We start from the raw sequence: 16,702 nt of genomic DNA, 5'->3' as shown, positions 1-16,702 counted from the left end.
AACAATAACGTATGCAACAATACCAATACACGAGTGTACAATATGGCCGACTTCTGTACGATATCATGTAACATGGCCAGCAGCCATTACCAATAATCTCAAATTCAGTTTATATTTTTAAATTAACAGACAGCCATTGTTGCTACGACCGATTCATGCTCAACTGCATTTTATTTTAAAACCAGTGTCAAACATTAATTTCTTGAAATATATAGCACGTGTGGCATGGTAATAACTAGAAAACAATACGCAAAAATGGAACAGCAAAGACGTACTATTCAGACGCAATCCGACTCGGACGAGAGACAAATGTTAGAAAATGACTTTACGACAGCAACCGGTAGTGACGATACATCAAATATTGACGCAAGTGTCAACGGAAATTTTGACAATAGGCCGTCCACCACAAAAATTTCAAAGTCTCAGTCAGAGCCCATGTTAATACATGACGTCACGTCTAATGACGCGGCGGGGGCAGAGACCTTGCAAACAGTAAACATTGCCAACATGTTACAAATGCTAATGAAACAAAACGCAGAAAATATGGCAACCTTAAGGATGCAGAACGCGGAAAACATGGCAACCTTAAAGACACAAAATGAACAGTTAAAGACACAAAATGACGAAATTAAATCTGATCTCATAGCAATCAAGGCATGTAATGACACTTTGTGTAAACGTGTGGAACTTATAGACGCCACACTGACCGAACAGATGACTGAACTCAGTACGAAATTTTCCAAGCTTAATACGAGACAAGAAAAGACTACAAATGACGTAGCACTTTTACAGAAACAATTAAAAAACCTTAATGTCACGTGTGAAGCTCTTACTGAACAAATTCAAACATATCCTTCAGTACACGACAACCTTGAAAAACGAATTACTGACGTGCAGAATAAATTTGACGATGTTGAACAACACCTGACTGACATCTTACAATCTGATGCCACAGCTCATTTTCAAAATATTAATAAAGAATTTCATGTTTGGGTAGAGAACAAAGACAAACATTTTGATAGATGCATACGTGAAAATTTACCAACAATTGTGCACGACTCCGTAGCGGAATACATCACTAATAACAAACAGCTGATTAGTGACGCAGTACAATCCGTCACTGCACCCATGAGACAATTCACCGATCAACCACAGTCTGAATGTAACGAAAATATCAGTCAAAATGTACAGTTCAGAAACCAATATACATTCGAGTATGACGCACACATACCGCACACCACAAACACACAAGAACAAAACACACCACGACTACAACACATACCACGACGTGCAACCACAAACACAAGCTATTATCATGGTAAACCACAGCAACATTATCGTAATTACTCGCCAGCTGAGCATTGCAGTAATTACAGTGGAACAAATCCATATCATAATGCAAAGGAAGACGAAAGCTTAATGAAACACAGGCAATTTCAGATTCTTATCCCAGAAAAACGAACCATTCATCCGGTGATTTTTCTCAAATCTTTTAGTAACGCATTTCCACGCACTTGGAGTGACCGGAAAAAGATTTCATATATTGTCGGTTACATCCAAGGCGATGCAGCTGTCTGGGCATACAGTCAAGCTGACGTATGTACCACGTACAGTGAGTTTGAGCGTGCCTTTCTGAACAAATTCTGGTCGCAATCCGTCCAGGAGCGACTCAGGAGACAAATTTTAGAACCTGAAACTTTTAACAGTAAAAATGGTAACTTACGCAGATATTTTGAAAAATACTTGAACATGGGACATTTTTTAGACGAACCAGTCGCAACACGTGATATACTCCGAGCGTTGAAGGCCAAATTGCCTTTCAACATTAAGGAAAAACTTCTACATATCCCGGATGACGATTCAGATTATTTTTTAACAGCTTTAGATTCGGTTGACATGTTACTTGAAGATCAGCGCTTCGCGCGGCAAAACAGCAGCCACAATGTTTACACTAGTGGTATGCAAAACATGCAGGCTTGCCAACACAATTCTGGCGCGCCCACAGTTGGATACGCGGTACAACAAAAACAGCAAACTCACATGCCGTCTCAGTACGGAAATCAAAATCAACACGCGTATTCCAATACGAACAATAGTTACAACAGTAATAACATTTCATGCGGCAATCCATACAAAAGGCACCGCGGTAATAACTGCAACGGTAACAACGGATACAAAGGTAATAACAAAAACACAAACAGAAATAGAAATAATAATAACTACGAGCCAAGACAGCATCAAGGTTGGACTCGTAACGATCAGTACTTTCATTCAAACTCTGCTTTACCACAGCAGCCACCAGGTCAAAATTGGAGCATACCTTACGACCGACAGGTAAGTTATAATGCGCAACAGCAACAACAACCGCAAAAGTTTGGAGATCATAATAGGCAATATCCGAATGTGAATATAATAGAAATGACACCTGATGCACAACCTCAATCTGTGTCAGTACCTAGTACAAATGATAATCCAACAAACTAGAAACAGTCACTACTTTGCCCCAGGTCGTGGCTGAAGAATCCTTGGGGGGCGGCTTCAATGTTAATCAGTTATTTGACACCACACTTGAACAACAGAATAATGATATGCCGAGTAATTCTAAACAAAAACTACCTGTTTTATTTATAAGATACAACCACAATAACAATATATCAGATGAACTTTTACAAGACAGTACACAAAGTCGTTTAAACACAAATGAAATTGTTTTAGCATCCACTACTGGTGTAGTAGGTGGGATTCCAACTACTATTATCCTAGATACAGGTGCAGCTGTGAGCGTTTTATCTTTTAATTTTTATAAAAAGATGTGTGAATTGGAACCTGTGCCTGAGTTTCCTGCCCAAAACTGTAAAATAACTACTGCACTAGGTAATAAGTCATGTAGGGTTACGAAGCAAGTTTTTGTAAACGTTAAAATAGGTAATGGAACCGTACAATGGCCATTCCTGGTTGTACAAAACCTTGTGACAAATTGCATATTAGGAATAGATATTATGAGCGAGAAGGACTGCATTATAGACTTCTCCAAAGGTAAATGTATTTTAAATGATAAAGGCAGTGTAATTATTATTGATTTGGACAGGAGAACTCTAAAGCATGACAAACACTGTACAGGGTACAAGGTACAGTTAGTACTTGACAAAGACATTCAAGACATGCAAACACACTCATCTGACAGAGAGCTAATGGACTTGAAAACATTGCTTGATCATAAGATAAGTGAAGCTACAGCTCTCAGTGTACATGAACGTATAAAACTACAGGAAGTGTTATCCAAATATTTACAAGTTTTTACCAAACGATTAGGTGTTATCAACACGTATGTGTACAAGATTGAAGTTAAGCCTCACAAGATCTTCTACCATAAGACATATAACGTACCGTTATCTCAACGACCTGCTGTGTGGCAAGAATTAAAACAAATGTTAGACTGGAAGGTCATTGAACCATCCACCTCACCTTATTGTAGTCCTCTACTTGTTGTCAAAAAATCAAATGGAGGCATTAGGTTAGTGTTAGACGCACGAGCTATTAATGAAATAATTTTACCGGTTCACACAAAACCTGAAAATTTAGAAGAGCAATTACAGAAATTTCTAGATGCAAAATATTTTTCCACAATAGATCTCGCTAATTCGTTTTGGCAGGTGGGTATCACTCCTGATTCTCGGAAATATACTGCATTTATGTTCGGGGGGCGAACCTATCAGTTTTGTGTTCTACCCTTCGGACTGAATGTCAGCTCTGGGGTATTCATTACAGCCCTGGATACCGTGCTTGGCGACGATTTAGTTGAGACAGTCACACACTATGTAGATGATATACTGATAGCTACACAATCCTGGAATGAACACGTTGACACACTTCAAAGAATTTTAGAAAAATTTGCACAAGCTGGAGTCACAGCCAACCTAAGAAAATCAAAATTTGGTTGCAGTGAGATAAAGTATTTAGGACATATCATTAATTCACAGGGCATACGTCCGGATCCCAGTAAATTAGATGCTATCAGAAACTTTCCTAGCCCTCGAACTAAAAAGCAGTTAAAATCATTCCTTGGGCTATGTTCATTTTTCAGACGTTTTTTGCCACAACCACTTTTGAACAGTAAACATCTGCTAAATCTACTCAGAAGGAATCAAGTTTGGATCTGGTCGGAACAGTGCCAGAATGACTTTAATACAATTAAACATGCTTTAGTGAATGCTAACATTTTGAGCCATCCAGATTTCAATTTAGATTTTTGTATGACTTGTGACGCTTCACGTACTGGCTTGGGCTGTTGCTTATTTCAAGTTGTAAAGAATAAAGAGGAGGAACAGATAAGAATTATTGGGTTTGCGAGTCGCACTCTAACTGAATGTGAGCGTACATACTCCACTACTGAGTTAGAAACACTTTCCATAGTATGGGCATTCAAGAAATTCAATTATTATTTATTTGGAAAACATACGGTAATTTACACCGATCACCAGGCCCTGACATTTTTGTTAACTTGTAAACTTGTACATCCTAGACTATCACGATGGGCAGTTACACTTCAGAACTACTCTTTTGAAATTAAGCACATAAGAGGTAAGGACAACACCATTGCAGACACTTTGTCTAGACTTCCACAAGGTATGAATGATACCAACAGTGACTTAGAAAATATAAATGACTACAGGATTCTCTTAATGCAAGACAAGCAGTATCACCAATATTATATTGATATGTGCAGAAACATGGCTGAATTACAAAAATCTGATCCTCACTGGTATAAGATAATAACATTACTGGTAGAAAAACACAACCATCCTTTGACTCAGTATTACAAGTTACACAATGATGTGTTATTTTACCGCCGACATCCAAATGCTACTAACTGGTGTGTATGCATTCCCAAAGAGTCTGAACGTAATCTAATTTGGCACACACACTTAGTTTGGGGTCATTATGGGACGAAAAAGTGTTTGGCAAAGCTCAGTACATACTGTTATTTTAGCAATATGAGAAGAAAAATTTACAGGGAACTAAAAACATGTGTCATATGTCAAAAATCAAAACCTCAGAATTTATCCACAAAAACAGATTTACATTCTATTTTACCTGGTAGACCCCTGGAAATTCTGTGTACTGACATTAGTGGACCGCATCCAGCAAGCTCTGGAGGCGTCAAATATATCTTAGCTTTTTACGATATATTTTCTAAACACGTAAAACTTTATGCTTTAAAATCCGCCACTGCAAATGCTATAATACGAAGATTCTCAAGTGATTACCTGACGCACGTGGGAAAACCTAAAGCAATTCTGTCAGATAATGCAGCATACTACTCTGGGTACAAATGGAGAAATTTCTTGAAGGACAATAACATTAAAAGTATATTTATTTCGAGGTTTAGTCCACAATGTAACGCGACTGAGAGACTTTTCCGAGAATTAAATCGATTCATGAGGACCTATATTTCATCAAAACATACTAATTGGGTGTCCTACCTAAGTCTTTTCGAAGACGTACACAATAACTTAAATATTTACGATACAAATTACACACCTAACGAGATCATGTTCAATTGCAAACAGAACGATCAGTGGATAGAACCATTACCTAAGTTGTCAGACAAGGAAATCACACCTGAACAGAAAATAAAAGAAGTATTGACTACGCTGACACATCACGCACAGATACGAAACAAACATCACAGAAACATAATAAAAAGAAAACAAAAATTCGAGGTAGGAATGCTTGTACTACTTCGTACTCATCATAAATCTGTTGCACTCAAACGACGCAACGCTAAGTGGCGTCTGCTATATGAAGGACCTTATATAATTGTTAACATACCGCACCCTGGTGCGTATCTGTTACAACATCGTAGAACTAACAAAATTATTGGGCTATACGCACACCGAGATCTTAGAGCATTTCATGCTGAATAATGTAAAAGTCATACCCATCAAAATATTGCTAAGCAACTCGAAAAACTCTGTTGCTACAACACAGATAATAAGTAGTATAGAAATTTTCATTTCAGTGTTCCAGAGTCGCAGTTGAAGACAGAAGAACTTTTCTTTCAACGCCGCGGTTCCACCGAGAAGACTGAATATTAAAGTAAAATTTATGATTACGTAGCAGTGAATGATATATAAATTTTTCACGGAACATTTGTGACTGTAGGTACCACTGACTTGCTATGACACCTGACGAACCGACAGACGTCATCTGTGAAGCGATCTTTTACTTCGAGAAATAGATTAGACGCACATCTCTCAGCAAGAAAAGCATCTACCAGTAGTCAAGGCCACACAGACACACTACACACACGCACAAAATGCGAGGAATCGAACATTTTCTCTCTCTTACTAATTTGAATATTTATTGAGTAGTGAAAACGCCTGGTCTTGCCTACTGATGTAATGAATGTTGTGTCTAACCTATCTTAATTTCAGATGACATCACAAAAAACATCGATAATATCCCAGCAAAACCGCTAAAGAGGATGTAAATATCTGCAATTCATGTAATCAAATATGACACAATGTAATAACCTATAGCTATGTAATGATGATGTAAACATGTTTATGTGCAACTGTATTATGTTTATGCTAAGAAAATATGTGACGTGTGTATGTATTATTACTTATGTTTTTTTTAAACTGATGTATAATGTAACTGTTACTGTGTGAAAATTTGAACGATAACGAGTGCCAAAATGTGAAAAACTTTTTTTTAAAAAAAAAAAAAAAAAAAATTGCGTAGTGAACCACTATTCACGGACATTAACGTACATTACTAAGTCTGCAACTACGCAGAAACCTATGTGAAAGAAACTGTTAATGACATTCATGATGCATCGTACCTTTGTTAACGCGATGAACGATTTCTTCGATGAGTAACCACGAACATTTAGGTGAGCTATATTTAAAAAAAAAAAACTGAATATGTGAAGTGCATAATTCGTGCATCGTCTAGCGACATTACTACAGTACCCAACTTCAAGATGTTAACTGGATTAAATGGACACAAAGTGCCTGTCCAGAAAACAACACGACGGGTGGAAGAACTTTGGTTGGAACTTCAGGGAATGAAATGTTCTCGAAATGTGACGGACACGCTTACCTGGACTGTCCAAGGATCGACGCCAGCTATGTGCCGTCCGAGGTTCTGCAACCAAGCTTCCACGGAATATCGAAAACGAACTGCATATGGACTAATTACTCGACGGGTCACGTCTGATCTGTAATAAACAATGCTTTTTGTCACAACGAACTGCATCACAACGACTATAATGGAAATAAGAAATGGACATGCTTATGTATTAATCACGTTGTTATACAACGATGTTACTGTGATCAAAAAAAACTTTACCACGACGATACTAACCTGTAAAAAATTATTGTGCAGCAGATGAATATGAACTGTGATAACGACACCATGTGTATAGGTCAACGCACCTGAAAAATACGGACATTTTTCTTTGAAGCATTTCATTGCAATGCTATGTAACTAAGAACATTCAACAATCTAAAGTTGTATTGTATTATAACAAATATTGTAATTTTAAAACTAAGTTACCTGTCATAGAATGCAGTCTTCATATGTAATCTTGGTGGAATATTTTCTTTGTGCAACGACTAAGAAATGCGCGCGCACACGAACAATATGAACTGCAATACTGTGCCGCGTGATCTAAATTTACGAAATAACGGCAGTGCCGTAGTTACACAGACGCTTCTGCGCATGCGCGCACTCTGTTTTGCCAACATAAGAACTTTTTCGGCGCACGCGCGTCATTCAAATTTTGTGTATAATATACAGTATAATGTAAGTCATGTAAATAGTTGTAGATAACTTAGATTTTCTTGTGCCTTTAGGTGAATTGCTCGCCTGCAGGTGTGTCCTTTCGCCTCGCAATTCAGGGGGCAATATAAAGGCACATTTGCATGCCGAGCGTGAGTTTCCTCGGAAACGCGAGATATTAATTAAATAAATAATCAGTGACAAATAAATAAAGCCTATGGCACACAACTGCAGCGCTGTGTCGCTGATAAAACAAAAGTACATTTTCGTTAGTCGTATGTTTGATTAAAAAAAAAAAAGGAAGAGCCCTGGTTGAAGTGGTGCGAGAAGCACGTATTTTAGTTTATTGTCTGGCACACCGCCATATTTCATGATATAGAAAATTACTGCGAGTTGCAACCATACTAGGCACTCGATTCTGTAAAGAATTTATATTTATAAAAGTAAGTAGGATTATGAACTGTAGGCTTATTCATTGAATATATCTGATTTAACTAACTGTGTAATTTTTTTTGTTTAGTAGACAATCACCTCTGTACGACGTTTTGGCATGGCTGGCAAATTATTGTAATATTGAGATTTAGATTATGAGTCCGCACCTACCGCAGCAGTCTTTGGAAACGATTTAATTACGAAGTCCGATTATTTCAGTTTTATTTCACGGTCAACTACGAGTAACATTGCCTTTACGAAAAAGCCATTGTCAAGCGTCTGATACCGAATAATCAAAACCTGACGACTCATAGGAGAGCCAATCAGACAGATAAAAATAATTAATATTTTATTTTATTTTATTTTATTTTATTTATTTTATAAAAGGTCCTATGAACATGTGTCCGGAAAGGCATCTTTGCCACGGTGGTTGGCGCTGATGAATGAAAGTTCCTCTGACCACGTGCCGCCTGTTCCTTGTGTCGAGACGCAGCGTACCGTAAGCAGCAGAATGGTCAGGTATTCACGTCGGGAACAAGCCGACATGGTTTGTACGGTCAAGCAGACGGAAAACGTCGAGAGGCAGAACCCGGCCCTCCAAATCCTGTGTACGCACAGTTCGCTGCCTACCTGCACGTTCATCTGTCTTAAAGTACACATGATCACACAAACGCGTAAATAGGGCTTGCAATGTAGTGTGATGTGTTTGATGTCTGAGAGGGTACGTCTTTTTGTATACCCGTGCTGCCTCTCGTTCGTTTCCATATGCTTTGCCTTACACAAGCATCATCTCGGCTTGTGAAGCTCGGAATAATAGCTGGAGCCCACCGGAGATCACCTTGTAGACATTTATTTAAGGAACTCGGGATATTCATAGTGTGGTGTCACCGCCAGACACCACACTTGCTAGGTGGTAGCCTTTAAATCGGCCGCGGTCCGTTAGTATACGTCGGACCCGCGTGTCGCCACTATCAGTGATTACAGACCGAGCGCCGCCACACGGTAGGTCTAGAGAGACTTCCTAGCACGCGCCCCAGTTGTACAGCCGACTTTGCTAGCGATGGTTCACTGACAAATTACGCTCTCATTTGCCGAGACGATAGTTAGCATAGCCTTCAGCTACGTCATTTGCTACGACCTAGCAAGGCGCCATTATCATTTGCTATTTATCTTGTGATGCATGTACCGTCAGACCGATGTTCACCAATTATGGATTAAAGAAGTATTCCAGAAGCTACGTACCTTTTTTGCTAGTATAATTACTTCACCTGTTCCAGACCTCACGCCAGCCTGCGTGAGCTTAAACGCGTGCCTTTCGGCTTCCTCCTAGTGGCTTGGCTGTCTTGCCAAGTCACAGCAGATAGTACATTCTCAGTAATATATTCACTTAAAAAATTTGTCATTAATAGCCCATCCTAGTTCAAAAATAAGAGCAAATTGCATAGCTACAACACTAGAAGAAAGGATTATATTCGCTATCCTGGCTTAACTCTGACTTTGGTACAAAGAAGGGTGAATATGCTGTCACAAAAATCTTTGGTCATCTGCCACATAGCATTAAGAATCTGACATATATACAACCAACATTTACAAACAAATAAAAAGAATTTCTGAATGATAACTCCTTCTAGTCAGTAGATGAATTTTTATTAGATGTGAAGCAGTAATTGTAATATATATATACACCCACAGGGTGGTCCATTGATAGTGACCGGGCCAAATATCTCACGAAATAAGCATCAATCGAAAAAACTACAAAGAACGAAACTCGTCTAGGTCGAAGGTGGCCCGCTAGGTGGCGCTGCCATAGATCAAACGGATATCAACTATGTTTTTTAAGTAGGAACCCCCAGTTTTATTACATATTCGTGCAGTACGTAAAGAAATATGAATGTTTTGATGGACCACCTTTTTCGCTTTGTGACAGATGGCGCTGTAATAGTCACAAACGTATAAGTCCGTAGTATCACGTAACATTCCGCCAGTGCGCACGGCATTTGCTTCGTGATAAATTACCCGTGTTAAAATGGACCGTTTACCAATTGCGGAAAAGGTCGATATCGTGTTGATGTATGGCTATTGTGATCAAAATGCCCAACGGGCGTGTGCTGTGTATGCTGTTCGGTATCCTGGACGACATCATCCAATTGTCCGGACCGTTCGCCGGATAGTTACGTTATTTAAGAAAACAGGAAGTCTTCAGCCACATGTGAAACATCAACCACTACCTGCAACAAATGATGCACAAGTAGGTGTTTCAGCTGCTGTCGCGGCTAATCTGCAGATCAGTAGCAGATAAATTTCGCGAGAATAGGGAATCTCAAAAACGTCGGTGTTGAGAATGGTACATCAACATCGATTGCACCCATACGATATTTCTATGCACCAGGAATTGCATGGCGATGACTTTGAACGTCGTGTACAGTTCTACCACTGGGCACAAGAGAAATTACGGGACGATGACAGTTTTTTTGCCCGCGTTCTATTTAGCGACGAAGCATCATTCACCAACAGCGGTAACGTTAACCGGTATAATATGCAGTATTGGGCAACGGAAAATCCACGATGGCTGCGACAAGTGGAAGATCGGCGACCGTGGCGGGTTAATGTGTGGTGCGGCATTATGGGAGGAAGGATAATGGCCCCCGATTTTATCTATGGCAGTCTAAATGGTGCAATGTATGCTGATTTCCTACGTAATGTTCTACCGATGTTACTACAAGATGTTTCACTGCATGACAGAATAGCGATGTACTTCCAAGATGATGGATGTCCGGCACATAGCTCGCGTGCGGTTGAAGTGGTATTGAATAGCATATTTCATGACAGGTGGATTGGTCGTCGAAGCACCAAGGCGAAATACTCGCTGTTGAGAGGAATGTCGTTACACGTATTGCCAAATGCATTGAGGTTGGCGGACATCATTTTGAGCATTTATTGCATTACTGTGGTATTTACAGGTAATTACGCTGTAAGAGCATGCGTTCTCAGAAATGATAAGTTAACGAAGGTACATGTATCACATTGGAACAACCGAAATAAAATGTTCAAACGTACTTACATTCTGTATTTTAATTTAAAAACCTACCTGTTAGCGACTGTTCATCTAAAATTGTGACCCATATGTTTGTGACTATTACAGCGCCATCTATCACAAAGCGAAAAAAGTGGTCGAACTAAAACATTCATATTTCTTTACGTACTACACGAATAGGTAATAAAAAATAGAGGTCCCTATAAAAAAATAAAACGCAGTTGATATCCGTTTGACCAGTGGCAGTGCCATCTAGCAGGCCAACCATAGCGCCATCTGGCTTCCTTCTTCAAGCTAGACAAGTTTCGTTCTTTGTAGGTTTTTCGTTTGACGTTTATTTCGTGAGATATTTGGCCCGGTGATTATCAATGGACCACCCTATATATATATATATATATATATATATATATATATATATATATATATATATATATATATTGTATAACGAAAATATGGTAAACTTACACATTCCACATCATTACGAAATGTTGCATTCACTATATATGGAACAAGTACTAATGGAATGGAACAACGGATTTCCGCACATGTGTTCATAGGACCCTCTGTGCTCCATTTCCAGTCAGGACAGGCGATCATTGTAGGCAAAACCACCCCTTCCTTCCGCCTCCTTGATTTCTATCTCACCATCTATGGCCGTCCTATCGCCCTCACTCCCACCCTTACGTACCTTGGCGTCACCCTCGACCGTCGCCTCTCCTGGACTCCCCACCTCCGGACAATCCAAGCCAAGGCACGCTCCCGACTCAGTCTCCTCAAGCTCCTCTCCGGCCGTACGTGGGGTCTGGACCCCTCCACCATCCTCCGCACCTATAAATCCCTCATCCGCCCTATCCTTTGTTATGCCCATCCGGCTTGGATCTCCGCCCCCCCTACCTTTTATAAATCCCTCCAAATCCTTGAACGTCATGCTCTCCGCCTCGCCTATCGCATCCGTCTCCCCTCCCCCACGCAGCTCCTGTACGATCTCATCCCCTTCCGCCACCTCCTCCTTTTCCTTGAAAGGATACGGCTCCTGTACACCTTCCGCAAACTCGATCCTCCTCACCCGCTCGTCTCCCCGATCCTCTCCCACCCCCGCCCGCTGCCGCACCTGTATTCGCACGTCCCACCCGGTCTCCATCTCTCCACCCTCCTTACCCTCTCCCAAGGTGGCTTCCGCCAGCTCCCCCTCCCTGATGATGCCCTCCTCCCCTCCATCTACCCCTCCTACCAACTTTGATCCTCCTGCCCTCCTCCTGTGCTTGCTCCTCTGGGCACCCTCCCTCCCTTCTACCCCTTTTCCCTCCCTCCTCCTTTTCTCCCCCCTCCTCCGCCGGGCCTCCCCTCCCCTGTCCCTCTCCTCCTGCCCCCGTCTCCTCAGCCATTGGCATCCTTTTTCTCCCCTCTCCCCCACCTCACCCCTGTTCCCCTCTTGGCAGGTCCCCGGACTCGCACACGCTAAGTGGACATTCGCGCGCCGGAGATCACCGCCATCAGTGTTTCGTGTGTGCCGTCGTGTTTAGTGTTCAGTGTTCACCGTCACACTCCATCGTTCACCAGTGCCATCGTCATCTTCAGTGTTTGCGCGTCGTCTCATCAGTTAGCAGTGTGGATTATCGACGAGTGTGAACGGCTCCGTGTTTGTCTCTATGTGTCTCCTGTTTTATTGCCCACCGTTCTGTAACTTATGTGTCTTCTCACTGTTTTTGCTCCTTGTATATTCTATGGCTGAAGAGCAGCGTAGTGTGCTGCTGACAGCCTGCCTGTTGTACAGGTTTTAAAATAACAATAAAGTAAAAAAAAAAATTTCCAGTCAGGAATCCGTCTCTGCAGTTTGTCGGATTTGTTAATGTTCACCCTGTATAATTCTGTTCTGAAACTATGCAAGGAGACAAGTATATCTGACAATTACTTTCGTGTCATGTATTGGGATTATGTAGATCGCAGTTTAGCTGTAGTCTTTGAAGAGTGAATGTAATGAAAAGTAAGTTGAAGGAATCTAAGATTCGTAAAAAAGGCTTCAGTCAGATTTGTGATTATCTGCCTAACAAAATATTTTTTCTGCTCGTTTCTACTGAGTAAAGACACTATTTGCATTCTGTGCACAAGCCCATAAACTCATGTCAAAGAACAACAAGAATTGAAAATCGCCGAAATAATGGAACACTCTTACGTGCCTACAACGAGAGAGACTTGTCATACCAAAAGGTGCACTAACTATTCCGATTAGTGTCGACTCAGATTTAACTATTTAAAGCATCAGAACCACAAGCAGTTTAGTGCATGACCTTTATAAGGATTACTTATCACGTTACCAGGCAATCCTTGTTTACTTGAAAAGGCATGATTTGAGCTTTTGTGTGATTAAGACTGCGTAAATGCTTACGTCCTATCGAACTGAAATAAGCTATTGAGATAAGCTGTATCTGTACAGATAGTAAAACTATGGACCTCAGACAATGTTAGCTGACCAGTTGTCAGCAGAAAGCATCGAACGAAACACTCGCTGTGTTGTCACAGACCCTAAAAGCCTTCCGTACGTTATTGACGCAGAGGTGAGTTGTTTGAACGTGTACAGCACACAGACCATATCCACTTGTTCAGACTGTGCGTTCCAACAGAGCTGTTACGACTATGCATCACATAAATATATTGTTTGTGTTGGTTAGGGGATTAAACATTCACCGCAACATATGTGAGATTTTTGGATGTGAAGCAGGCATCTCATCTCCCGTACATACAGATGGTGACGAATGTTCATTTAAGGATGTGACAATGTTCATACAAAGGTTGGAGAACGAGGAGTTTCTAAACAAAAGAGGAATTGTTTGAAACTGGTGAGGCTGTAGTTACGGAAAGCATTTTCACTGTTACTGTAGCGGTAGATTATGAATCAAAATGTGTACTCTTTTCAGCGTTCAGAGAATAAGTAGAAAAATCATGAGTACTCGAAAGTTATAGAGTCGCTCATGAGCGTTCCCACCGTTCGAGCTGGCGGAATGGCGAAATATTGGGTCGGTGTGTAAGTTAGCAGCGTTTTTGCATAAGTTTAATAAACACAACGGATGAAATGAGATGTCGTGTCGTTGGGGCCTCCCATCGAGCAGTCTTTACAGCTGACACCCACCCCCTGAGCAGAGAATATCTCCGACTCAACCGGGAATCGAACCCGGGCCCCTTTTTATGGCATTCCGTCGCGCTGGCCAGTCAGCTATCGAGGCGGACAACCCAACAAATGTACACAACGCATCAACAATATATTTTCCTTCGCTACTTAACAATAGTCTGCCAACGCTGGGGTAACGTTTCAATTCCGTGGAAGTATAAATCACATTGTTTTGAGACGACAACTCGTCTGGTCATTTTCTGAACGCATTTTCATCCGGAAGGGTTATTGGACAGAAAGCACGCGACGGTACCTAACGGTTACTGCTAAGTAGTTGAGCTTCTAGACAGCGTCCCATACGAGGAAACCAGTTGCGACTTTACCTGATGTTGCTCGTAGCTTAGGTACTTGGGCTGTGCACGGTTCCGTTTAAAAAGAATAGCTCGATGTAGTCCTAGGGTCGAACCGCGCACGTCTGTTTTAATGCCCCTCAGCTGACTCGCTGTACATAATTTTAGAAATTTGTGGACTATGGGACCAAACTGCTGAGGTCATCGGTCCCTAGGCTACACCTAACTTACGCTAAGGACAAGACACACATCTATGCCCGTGGGAGGACTCGAACCTCCTACGGAGGGAGCCGCGCGAGCCGAGACAAGACGTCCCAGGCCGCGCGGCTACCCCGCTCGGCCGCTGCACATGATCATCTGTAGTTGTGATTCTACAGTCGAGTACTCCTCGCATTTCCTAGAACTGCGATTTAATAAATACACAAAAACAGAATATAAGAGTTAAATGAATAATTTAATAACAGTTGATGTAGACGACAAAGAATTAGTTTGAATAATGCTTACTCAAGAGAGGACATTTCAAATAAACTGGAAGTGGTTCTAAGATATTCATTTACCATACATACAGAAAATACTCTAATCAAACGTAGTTAAGTTACATTGTGAGAGTTATGAGAATGGTAGCAAAATCTCCAAATTAAATAGTTATCAAAGGTAAGTCAAAGCTAGATCCAATTCTTGATCACAATTGTGGTGTGCGTACTGTAAGACCTTCGGTACACACACCATCAGATTATTTGACTTGTCGCTCTAACGAAGTAGGCGAGTGTCAGCAATATGTCTCGTGGTCTTATTGTGGCGTGTTTATCTTCTGCCGTTAGGTCAGATGATAGAAATGCCACTTGCATGCTTAGGGTAGCAGATTGATGGTGACCAACTTTAAACAGAACTTGATTAATTTTCACAAACATTTATTAAAATAATAAAAAGCATAGACATTACGGAACTTGATTCTGGATACTTTTACAATTGACAATCTGAAGTTCCTTTGGTCTTGGTACGTTAATCTTATTCTCACATATCTCTGATACTTGACAGTGTGTCTATAAATTTCTCTTCATGGCTATGTACAGGAATACCATAATCTTATTAGGCGCAGACTGAAACTTGACTATAGACCGGTACAGACAAATGCAGACTAATGCACACTAAGACAGACTGGGTAATCGGAGGTCTGTACACTCGTTATAATACCTCGAGCGTTCAGGTATTACTGCGCGAGTGTGATCCGTGAGGAGAAAAGGTTCTACTTTAGCAGCAATCTCATTGGCTGCGTTACATATTAATACGCGGATCGGCGGAAGCAGAATTTGGTCTGTCTCTAAGACAGCGCCATCTCGTAGTGCGGAGATGGACGAGCAGCTGCACCTGCGCTGTTGTGCTTAGCGGGGCGCACTCTAGTGGGAAAGTTGTGTACCCGCTGACTACGCGGAACTACGTACACAACAACAATACATGAAATATTCGCTAGCTCAAAAAAGTTCAGAGTTCAAAATGATGACTTATAATTCGACAATTGCGATACAGAGAATAGTACTCTTGTTTTCCTCTCTTCCGTAATACAACATAACAAGGTTACAGTTCTACGCTGGAGCACATTCAGAGCTCTAGAAATTTAAAGTTCCTTCAGAATTTAAAGTTTGGTAGGGGCCGTTCACTTCCCACATACACGATCGAGTACCATGTGCTACCACAAGTAGGTCTGGCTCCTTCCAGAACACGCGAAAAAGTTTCAGGAATCGCTCTCTTGAGCTCTTCACTCGGAAAGTTGGAGTCTTCACTTGATTCTCGTTCTTTTTCACTACTGTCTGCTTTTCCTTTGGCCATCCGTACCAAAAATACAACGTTCTTCAGCTATACAGACACGATTTGACGCAATATCACTACTTTTCCGCACTAAACTAATGTATTACAACGATACTTAAATAAATTAATGTCATAAACATTGGGCTACACTAATATCATTTACAATAAATATAAGTAATAGTTGGT

This window comes from Schistocerca americana, chromosome 9 (genome assembly GCF_021461395.2).
Source record: "Schistocerca americana isolate TAMUIC-IGC-003095 chromosome 9, iqSchAmer2.1, whole genome shotgun sequence".
In the NCBI taxonomy this organism is placed as follows: Eukaryota; Metazoa; Arthropoda; class Insecta; order Orthoptera; family Acrididae; genus Schistocerca; species Schistocerca americana.
This window is presented reverse-complemented; position numbering follows the sequence as displayed.